The sequence below is a fragment of the Phyllobates terribilis genome, unplaced genomic scaffold, assembly GCF_046119375.1.
Source record: "Phyllobates terribilis strain yellow unplaced genomic scaffold, ASM4611937v1 Scaffold_5__5_contigs__length_657084704, whole genome shotgun sequence".
NCBI lineage: Eukaryota > Metazoa > Chordata > Amphibia > Anura > Dendrobatidae > Phyllobates > Phyllobates terribilis.
This window is the reverse complement of record NW_027362765.1, coordinates 93,330,376-93,341,717: the sequence shown is the minus strand read 5'-3', so window position 1 is coordinate 93,341,717 and position 11,342 is coordinate 93,330,376.

Below are 11,342 nucleotides of genomic sequence, written 5' to 3'. Positions count from 1 at the left end.
TAGCCCGGAAAATAATTTTGGGGCTCCGAGATGCGCAAGACACATAAGTGCCTTCTTGCTGCACTACCTGCAGCATGACCCTCATATTGTCAGAATTCGAAGTAATCATGACTACTGGGTTGCCACACTCTTAGATCCCCCAAACTTTTCGATCAACCTTTTCATTTTAATAAAGACCAAAAAAATGGTCATTTTTGAAATTATAAGCATTAGCAGGTTGTTAGAAACTGAAATCAAACAGTTTTCAACTCAAAACTTTATTCTAGGTGATGTTACATTTTCACATAGGACCCCTTGTTCGAAAGGAGCTTCTGAACTCTCTCGTCCATTGAATTTGTCAGGTTTTGGATGGTTTCTGCTTCAATTGTTTTGCATGAGGACAGAATACCCTCCCAGAGCTGTTGCTTAGATGTGAACTGCCTCCCGCCATCATAGACACTCCTTTTAATGATGCTCCAAAGGTTCTGAATGGGGTAGAGGTCAGGGGAGCATGGGGGTCACACCATAAGTTTGTCCCCTTTTATGCCCATATCAGCCAGAGATGCAGATGTTTTATGTGCAGCATGAGATGGTGCATTATCATGCAGAAAAATGATCTTGCTGTGAAATACACGGTTCTTCTTCTTGAACCATGGCAGGAAGTGCTGTTTGAGAAAATCCACATACATTATGGAGTTCATCTTTAGCGCCTTCAGGGATCCTAAAGGGGCCGACAATCTCTCTCCCCATGATTCCAGCCCAAAACATTACTCCACCTCCTCCTTGTTGGTGCTGTAGCCGTGTTTGCGTGGGGTGTCCATCAACCAGCCATCCTCCACTCCATTCATCTGGACCATCGAGCGCTGCACGGCACTCATCCGTGAACAAAACAGTTTTGAAATCAGTCTTCATGTAATGTTTGGCCCACTGGAGCCGTTTCTGCTTGTGTGAAGTGGATAGAGGAGGTCGACAGGATGGCGTATGCACAGCTGCAAACCTCTGAAGGACCCTGCATCTTGTTGTTCGGGGGACGTTGGAGGCACAAGCAGCTTCAAAAACTTGTCTGCTGCTATGACAAGGCTTTTTTGCCGCTGCTCTTTCAACCTGACGTAATTGCCTGTAGGAAAGAGTCCTCAATTTGCCCTTATCAGCACGCACACGTGTGTACTGTGAATCAGCTACATACTTCTTGATTGCCAAGACACTTCATCCTGATCATCGCACAATGTTGATTGTAGTCATGCCTTGACCTAAACACTCCACAATTTGTTGCTTCTCAGCAGCCGACACATCCTTTTTCTTTCCCATTTTGGCAGAAAATGTAGGCTGCTTAATAATGTGAGAGAGCCTTCTTAAGTAGTCTTGCCTTTCATTGGACACACCTGCCAAACTAATTAGCACAGGGGTCTGCAATTGCTTACAGTGATATAAAGAGCCCTGACACACATCACCATCAATGAGTTTAACTGACAAACAAACAAATTCTTCCCTTATCACTCCTAAACACTTTTTGCATAATAATTTGGAACGCGGTGTACATGTGCTTTTCCACAAAACACCAGTGGTTCACGTAGTGAATCTTACAGTTCTAACTTGCCAACCGTGGTCTGTATGGAATTGTTCAATAAAGGGCCCAAAATTAAGATAACATAGATGGGAGAGGTCTCTATGAATAGGAATTCCTAAGTATTTGATACCCTGTGAGGGCCAGGCAAAGGGAAAGTTGGACTGGATGGAATCCTATATGGATTTAGGGAGGGAGACATCGAGGGCCTCAGACTTCGCTGCATTGATTTTAAAATTTTACCATGTAACAAAGTGATCTATTTCAGCCATAACAGCAGGGATGGATATATGTGATTGAGTGATATATACTAGGACATCATCAGCAAATAGAGAGCACTTGTACTCGGTGCCTCCCACCTCAATCCACCTAATATTGGGGTTATGGCGAATTGATGAGAGCAGGTGCTCCGTCACTAGGATGTATAAGAGAGGGGACAGAGGACATCCCTGCCTTGTCCCATTGGTGATTGTGAAAGGTGATGAAAATGTTCTGACGCACCCCCTGGGCCTTGGGACACCCGGAGCCGGACCCTTTTTCGTGGATGCTGGTGGTTGTAGTCTTCGTGGCGGCGATCCGGTTCCGTGGCTCAGGGCGGTCAAACCAGTGGCGGAACTATTTATGTGGTTTTGATGTTTAAATGTCCGACTACGCCACCCGTGGATTGCGGTCAGAGTGAACCGCCGCTACAGGGCAGACCGCTAAGGCTGGTGTTGTGGGTGCAGCAGAGCGTAGCATAACTCCCCACGGGAGGAGTATAGCCTCAGGGCAGTGTATGCGGAGGATGGGGGTGATGGTGCAGGGCAGCAGCAGTAACGACACGGAGTCAATGATGCAGTTCAGGGCCTTTACTCACAGTTCTTATTATCCAGACCACGTCTGCAGGTAACGGCTGCCCACGTCGTACTGTGCTCACCAGGTGAGGGGCTCAGACAACTCCCAGATAACTTTGGAGCGCTTCACAGGACCCCCTTTGTGTGTCCTTTGTCTGGCCTTTCTTACCAACACTTCTGTCCGGCTGCCTCGGGCCTCCTCTTGGTAAACTTGGCGCCAGTTTCCCTGACCCTATGTGGTGCCTTCCTAGCGGGTGGAGCAAGGGGCTGCGCCACATAAAATGTCAGAGCCTCCGGTTTCTAGCTGAGGGTCGTTTCCTGCCTCCACTAGTTCGGGGACCGGTCTCCCCCTTTGGCCTGACCCCTCCACGCAGGTGGATTCGGGCGTGCGGTGGCGACTCGCCCGTCCGCACCCCTGGGATCCCTTCATTCCTCGTTCCTGGAGCCTTCTCCGCTCCTCTTCCTTCCTTCTCCCTCTTGCAGGCCTGGGCCTCTGTTACTAGGCCCGCCTCCGGAGCAGAGCTCATGCAGAGCCCCTGCTCCCTGCCACTTCTGCTCAGACTTCTCTGCACTGAACTAAGATGGTGCCCACCTTTTATACTCCCTTCTCAATGCACCCAGGAACTGCTTCCTCCCTGCTCCTGCACTGCAGGGTTCCCCTTCCTCAGTGTTCCCTCCCCCCACTCCAGCCAGGGACAGGGACTGTCGTGCCCATCTCAGGGGCATATTGGTCGCCCTGCCCCACGGCAATGTGGTGTAATGCATGCAGGTGTCGGGTCCTGATCCACACTCCATCCTTATCTGAGAGTGAGATATCACACCTCTGGGTGAGGTGCAATACGTCTGTAGCAACCGAGCCCTCGGTGCTACAGTTCCATTTATCTTCAGCCTAGGTGACGTATTGTGATACAGGGCCGTGATTTTGGCTATAAAAGGGTCCCCTAGACCCCTACCCCAAGCTTTTTAAGAGAATCATATATGGCGTGCCAGGAGACTCTATGGAATGCTTTCTCAGCATCCAACGAGAGTATCTACTTACAAATTTTTAACTGCATCTAGCCCAGGAAATACTTTGTGCCTAGTAGCAGTGTCTGCTAGTCAGCGGATTATCCCGGCTGTTAAGCAAGCTACACCACCTGTAGTTTGGACACTTAATTTTTTCAAAGGAAATGCTTCGGGACCACGGGATACTCAGTGAAGAGTATCAGGAGGCACCCCAAGGCATAGGGGCTGGGACTGGCACTAGGATGCCTTGCGGTGGACAGCCGAGCTCGATCCTTATAAAAGCTTTTTAACTGCAGCAGCTTTAGTGGACGCTACTGGAGCTGGAATTACGCGGCTGCTGGCATGAGACTTGCCCTCCAATAGATCCTTGTAAATGGATTTAAAGTGTATTCATTCAAATTAGAGGGACAATTTAAATTAAAAAGCTTAGAGCTGCCTCCACCACAGGGGGGCTCTCTCGACCCACCAGCGGACAGGCACCAGTATTGGGAGAGGGGGGCTGGCCGTCAGGGTTCACCGCGGCTCTGGCACAAACCCGGCGACACGGAGGTGGCACGGGCAGGAGCGGACTGGCCGTCTCGGCTTCTCACTTTTTGGATTTTAGAAGGGCATGACATGCCTATATCTGTGTCTCCCCCTCCTTTTACTCCTCCACCTCTTTTCTTTTCGCATGACTATATGTACTTGTCACTTTTCCATGTGTTAGTTGTGTCTTCTGAGCAGTTTGTCAGCTTTTGGACACCTTTGAAGGTGTTTTCTATGTGTTTCTATGTGTTTTTGTTTGCCTGCCATTGGTTTTAACGGTGTTCGAAGGTGTTCGACGAACAGTTCGACGAACAGTTCGGCGAACACACGGGTGTTCGACGAACCGAACCGAACTCGAACACTACGGGGGTGGCTCAACACTAATTAGCAGGTTATTACAAACTGAAATCAAACAGTTTTCAACTCAAAACTTTATTCTAGGTGATGTTACATTTGCACATAGGACCGCTTGTTCGAAAGGAGCTTCTGAACTCTCTCATTCATTGAATTTGTCAGGTTTTGGATGGTTTCTGCTTCAATTGTTTTGCATGAGGACAGAATACCCTCCCAGAGCTGTTGCTTAGATGTGAGCTGCCTCCCGCCATCATAGACACTCCTTTTGATGATGCTCCAGAGGTTCTCAATGGGGTTGAGGTCAGGGGAGCATGGGTGCCACACCATAAGTTTGTCCCCTTTTATGCCCACAGCAGCCAGAGATTTGGCTTTCTTCCAAATATGTTCGTCTTAAGATACCATCTTACAAGTTGCGTCCGCAGTTCATCGGTCCGTTCAAGGTTCTGAACCAAATTAATCCAGTGGCTTACAAGCTGAAACTCCCGGCCTCCTTACAGATTCCCAACTCCTTTCACGTGTCTCTCCTCAAACCGGTTGTCCTTAATTCTTTCTCTGATGATCCAGGCACCACCCCAGCTCCTGTCTCCGCTGAGGACGTCTTTGAGGTAGAAAGCATTTTGGCCACCAAGAGGGTAAGAGGAAAGACTTTCTTTCTTGTGGCTTGGAAGGGGTTTGGCCCTGAGGAGAGGTCTTGGGAGCCCAGGGAGAACATTCATGCCCCTCATCTTCTAGAAAAATTTCTCGAGGGCTTAAAGAAGAGGGGGCGTAAAGGGGGGGTACTGTAGCATCGGCGTCTCTGCCTCCTGCCGGGCAGAGACGCCATTCCCCTCACCGCCGCGGTCCCGGTCCGTCGTCTTCCAGTTCCCCTGCTGCTGGGGCACGCTCTGCGTGCAGCTTCCCGGGCACTGTGCTTAGGGCACACGCTCCCTCCCTCTTAAAGGGGCCGCGCGCGCCGTCCTAAAGAGTCCTCGGCCAATGGCCGGAGGACTGCCCCTATATTAAGCACCTCCTCCAAAATGGAGGTGCCTGTGTAAGGTTGTTGTTTGTGTGCTAACACTCTCCTCAGCCCTCAGGTTCCCTGCCAGCCAGTCTGTCTATCAGCCGTGCCCACCAGCCTGCCTACCCAGAGCACCTGCCAGTTACCCGCTGTGTCCACCAGCCTGCCTACCTGGAGCACCTGCCAGATTATCTGCCGTGCCTGCCTGCCTACCCGGAGCACCTGCCAGTTACCTGCCGTGCTCGCCAGCCTGCCAACCCGGATCACCTGTCAGTTACCTGCCGTACCCACCTGCTCGTTTACCTGGAGTACCTGTCTGACTATCTGCCGTACCTGTCTGCCTGTCTACCCGGATCACCCGCCAGCCTACCTGCCGTGCTAATCTGCTGTACCGGTCAGCTCCTGTCATCTGACCCATGGGAGTCACCTGCTCTCACATAAGGTCGGTCCCAGAGTGGCACCTGGTTCACCTGCCCGGTCCCTCCTTGGTTCACGGAGTCGACCAAGCCGCCGTGTGACCTGGGTCGGTCCGAGTAGGAACTTAGTTACGCCCCTCTGGTCCCTCCTTGCATCAAAGCACACAGGTCCCACCACCCGGGCCCGTAACAGTTTGCACAGGCCATGGAATCCGGTGGATCTCAGGCTCCTTCGCTCTCTAACTTGTACCAGGAGGTCTATCGTCAGAGATCCCAACAGGAGACTATCCTGTCCTATCTGCAGTCAGTCAACTCCCGCCTGGACACGCTGTCTACTCCGACGGTGTCCGTCTCTAATCGAGCGGTACCCACTCTGGCGGCACCTCAACCCTGTGGCGCTGTGGCACCCGGTTTTGGACCCCGGCTTTCTGCGCCTCCACGTTTCGATGGTGACCCTGTCCTATGTCGGGGCTTCATAAATCAGTGCACGCTGCACTTTGAACTTCTGGCACACCAGTTCATCTCCGACCAGGCCAAGGTGGCATTCATCATGTCTCACCTCACCGGAGAGGCGTTGGCGTGGCTTAACCCTCTGTAGGAGAGAGGGGATCCTCTGGTGTCCGATCTCCAGGCCTTCCTTGCGGCTTTCCGGAAGGTGTTCGATGAACCTGGACGAAGATCTTCTACTGCCTCCTCACTTATCCGACTCCGTCAAGGGTGTCTTTCTGTGGGACGTTATGCCATGCGTTTCCGCACCCTCGCATCTTAACTGGCCTGGAATAATGAGGCACTGGTGTCCACCTTTTGGGAGGGCCTTTCTGGACGGATCAAGGATGAGCTAGCCGGCCGAGACATACCTCCCACCCTGGACGACCTGGTGTCTTTAGCTACCCGGATCGACATCCGCTTTCTGGAACGTGCTAAGGAGACGACCCGGGAGGTAAGACCTCCGCGTCTCGCTCCAACCTTCCAAAGGCCTGTCTCACAGCCATTAATCCCCCAGGTGTCTTCTCCAGAGCCAATGCAAATTGACCAAGCCAAGGTGGTCAAGTCTCGCCAGGAGACAAGCCACGCCAAGGGGAGTTGCTTCTACTGTGGCAGTATAGAGCATCTGATCCGTTCCTGCCCAGAGAGACCGGTAAACTCCAGTGCCTAGGATCGCTTGGAGAGGTCGTCCTAGGCAAGTGTTCTTCCTCTCCATCCTTGACTCTGTCCGTTTCTGTCACCAGTGGTGAGACCCGCTTCTTCGAGACTGCCTTTCTGGATTCCGGAGCCGCAGGGAATCTCATTCAACTGGCCGTTGTGGAGCAGTATCAGATTCCTACCATACATCTGGCTGAACCTTTGGCGGTTTCCTCTCTGGATGGGAGGCTTCTTAGGAAACCATCTTGCTGGTCACTCAGCCTGTAACTCTTCAGGTGGGAATGCTGCACTCGGAGAAGATCTCCTTTCATGTGCTGTCTGGCCTCTCTCATCCCCTCTTGCTTGGTCTGCCCTGGTAACAGAGACATGATCCTTCTTGAATTGGAGATCTGGAGAAGTGCTCCGTTGGGGTCAGGAATGCCATGTATCCTGTCTGGTACCGGTTCGTCCTGCTTGACCCCTGTCTATGCCGGCTAACCTACCTGACCTGCCGGCACCCTACTGGTCCTATGTGGACTTCTTTGACAAAAAGGAGGCTGAGACACTACCACCTCATAGGCCTTATGATTGCCCCATCGACCTAGTACCTGGTGCCTCACCTCCTCGTGGGCTAATCTATCCCTTGTCGTTGGCCGAGACCAGCGCTATGTCTGAGTACATTGAGGAGAATCTTGCTAGGGGATTTATCCGGAAATCCACCTCTCCGGCTGGAGCAGGATTCTTCTTCGTCAAGAAGAAAGATGGCTCGCTTCGTCCTTGTATTGACTATAGGGGTCTAAACCAGATTACCATCAAAAATAAGTACCCCCTGCCTCTCATCTCGGAGTTGTTTGACCACCTAAAAGGTGCAAAGATCTTCACCAAGCTCGATCTTCGGGAGGTGTTCATCTGGTCTGGATTCGCCAGGGAGACGAGTGGAAGACGGCATTCAACACCCGGCACGGTCACTACGAATACATTGTGATATCCTTCAGTCTCTGTAATGCTCCAGCCGTATTCCAGGAGCTAGTTAAAGACATCTTCCAAGATCTCCTGTATTCCTGCGCGGTGGTGTACCTGGATGACATCTTGGTGTTCTCCCTGAATCTGCCTTCACACCGGAGGGATGTTCGTCAGGTTCTGCTGAGGCTCCGGAAGAATCGCCTGTATGCTAAATACGAGAAATGCCTCTTTGAGCAGACCTCCTTGCTGTTTCTTGGTTACATCATTTCTGAGACCGGTCTGCACATGGATCCCGAGAAGGTGTCAGCCGTCTTAAAGTGGCCCCGACCGGAGGGATTGAAGGCGATTCAACGGTTTGTGGGTTTCGCGAACTATTACCGCCTCTTCATTCCTCATTTTTCCTCCTGGACTGCTCCCATCTCTGCTCTAATCCATAAAGGAGCAAATCCCAGGGAGTGGTCTTCCGAGGCGGAGAAAGCCTTCGTCTCCCTAAAACAAGCCTTCTCCTCTGCTCCAGTCTTACACCGCCCGGATTGCAACAAGCAGTTCTTCCTGGAGGTTGATGCCTCCTCCTCCGGGGCCGGAGCAGTGCTCACCCAGAAATCCTCGTCCGGGAGAATGGTAACCTGCAGCTTCTTCTCCAAGCTCTTCTCCTCGTCCGAGCTCAACTACTCCATAGGAGATCGGGAGCTGCTGGCCATCAAATTAGCGCTGGAGGAGTGGCGCTACTTGCTGGAGGGGGCTCTGCACCCGGTGGTCATCTACACTGACCATAAAAACCTTGCTTATTTGCAGAATGCTAAAGACTAAACCCGCGTCAGGCCAGATGGTCACTATTCTTCCCTCGATTCTGCTTTAGTCTTCACTACCGCCCGAAAGACAAGAACATTAAAGCCGACACACTATCCCCTTCATTTTTGTCTACCGACCTGGAGGAGGAGCCTCTACATATCATTGATCCCTCCAAAATAATGACTGTTTCTCCTTTTGACCTGTCTCATCTACCTCCCGGTAAGACCTTTGTAGCAGTTCAGGATTGGAAGAAGGTTTTATTGTGGGGTCATTCGGCCAAACTTGCTGGTCACGCCGGCCAGAGGAAGACATTTCTGCTCATTGCTCGACATTATTGGTGGCCCACGCTGCGCAAGGATGTTGCGGAATTTGTCACGGCTTGTTCCTCTTGTGCCCGTAACAAGACACCTAGGCACCTTCCAGTCGGTCGTCTTATTTCTCTTCCCGTGCCTTCCGCTCCATGGCAACATATCGCAATGGACTTCATGACTGATCTCCCTGTTTCTGCCAGTTGTAAAGTCATTTGGGTGGTTGCTACCGCTTTTCTAAGATGGCCCACTTCTTTCCCCTGCCTGGTCTTCCGTCTGCACCGGCGCTGGCTAAGGACTTCATCCATCACATCTTCCGTCTTCACGGCTTACCCCTCCACATTGTCACGGATCACGGAGTTCAATTCACTTTGCGCTTCTGGAGAGCCACGTGCAAGCTGCTGGATGTCTCCTTGGATTTTTCTTCGGCCTATCATCCTCAGTCCAATGGCCAAGTGGAACGCATCAATCAAATCCTCACCAGTTTTCTTTGACACTTTGTCAACGCTCACCATAGCGATTGGGTTGAGCTCCTTTCCTGGGCCGAGTTTTCCTATAACAACCATGAGAGCGAGTCTTTTGCTAAAACTCAGTTTTTTGTGGTCTACGGTCAACACCCCCGGATTCCGTTTCCCGTCTCCTCTTCAGTGGACAATATTGCTGCGGAGTCTCTCGTCAGCGAATTTTCTGCAATTTGGGAAGACACCAGATCTGCGCTTCTTCAGTCCTCGGAGCGGATGAAGAAGCATGCTGATACGAGACGTCTGGATCCGCCTCAATTCCGTCCGGGAGACAAGGTCTGGCTTTCTTCCAAATATGTTCATCTTAAGATACCATCTTACAAGTTGGGTCCGCGGTTCATCGGTCCGTTCGAGGTTCTGAACCAAATTAATCCGGTGGCTTACAAGCTGAAACTCCCAGCCTCCTTACGGATTCCCAACTCCTTTCACGTGTCTCTCCTCAAACCGGTTGTCCTTAATTCTTTCTCTGATGATCCAGGTACCACCGCAGCTCCTGTCTCCGCTGAGGACGTCTTTGAGGTAGAAAGCATTTTGGCCACCAAGAGGATAAGAGGAAAGACTTTCTTTCTTGTGGATTGGAAGGGGTTTGGCCCTGAGGAGAGGTCTTGGGAGCCCACGGAGAACATTCATGCCCCTCATCTTCTAGAAAAATTCCTCACCGGCTTAAAGAAGAGGGGGCGTAAAGGGGGGGTACTGTAGCATCGGCGTCTCTGCCTCCTGCCGGGCAGAGACACCGTTCCCCTCACCGCCACTGTCCCGGTCTGTCGTCTTCCAGTTCTCCTGCTGCTGGGGCGCACTCTGTGCGCCAGCTTCCCGGCACTGTGCTTAGGGCGCGCGTGCTCCCTCCCTCTTAAAAGGGCTGCGCGCGCCGTCCTAAAGAGTCCCCGGCCAATGGCCGGAGGACTGCCCCTGTATTCAGCACCTCCTCCAAAATGGAGGTGCCTGTGTAAGGTTGTTATTTGTGTGCTAACACTCTCCTCAGCCCTCAGGTTCCTTGCCCTCCAGTCTGTCTAACAGTCCTGCCCGCCTGTCTGTCTAACAGTCCTGCCCACCTGTCTGTCTAGCAGTCCTGCCCGCCAGTCTGTCTAACAGTCCTGCCCGCCAGTCTGTCTATCAGCCGTGCCTGCCAGCCTGCCTACCCAGAGCATCTGTCAGTTACCTGCTGTGTCCGCCAGCCTGCCTACCCAGAGCACCTGCCAGGTTACCTGCCGTGCCCACCAGCCCGCCTACCCGAAGCACCTGCCAGATTACCTGCCGTGTCCGCCTGCCTACCCGGAGCACCTACCAGTTACCTGCCGTGCTCGCCAGCCTGCCAACCCGGAGCACCTGCCAGTTACCTGCCGTACCTGCCTGCTCGTTTACCTGGAGTACCTGTCTGGCTATCCGCCATACCCGCCTGCCTGTCTACCCGGATCACCCGCCATCCTACCTGCCGTGCTCATCTGCTGTACCGGTCAGCTCCTGTCATCTGACCCGTCACCTCACACAAGGTCGGTCCCAGAGTGGCATCTGGTTCACCTGCCCATTCCCTCCTTGGTTCACGGAGTCGACTAAGCCGCCGTGTGACCTGGTTCGGTCCGAGTAAGCACTTAGTTACTCCCCTCTGGTCATAGGTGGATTATAATGAGGGCAATCCGGGTGACCGCCCGGGGCTCCGAGCCTGCAGAGGGCCCGCGGCTCCGGGCGGGGTGTCTAATGCCGGATTGCCCTCATTATATGTGCGGGCCGCCACGGCACATACCGGTAGCAGTGGCGGGAGGGGGGGCCCCGTACCGCTCCCCGAGCAGCGGCCGCCGCTACTTCTTCATCGGCCGGGCCAGCACTGCAGCAGTTAACTTCCCTATGCTGGCCCGGCCGCGTCACTGCTAGGAGACACGGCCCTGTGCGCGGCCGTGTCTCCTAGCTGTGACGTCACGCAGTGCGCACGCGACCTGCAGTGCTGCACCGAAGAGCCTGAGGACTG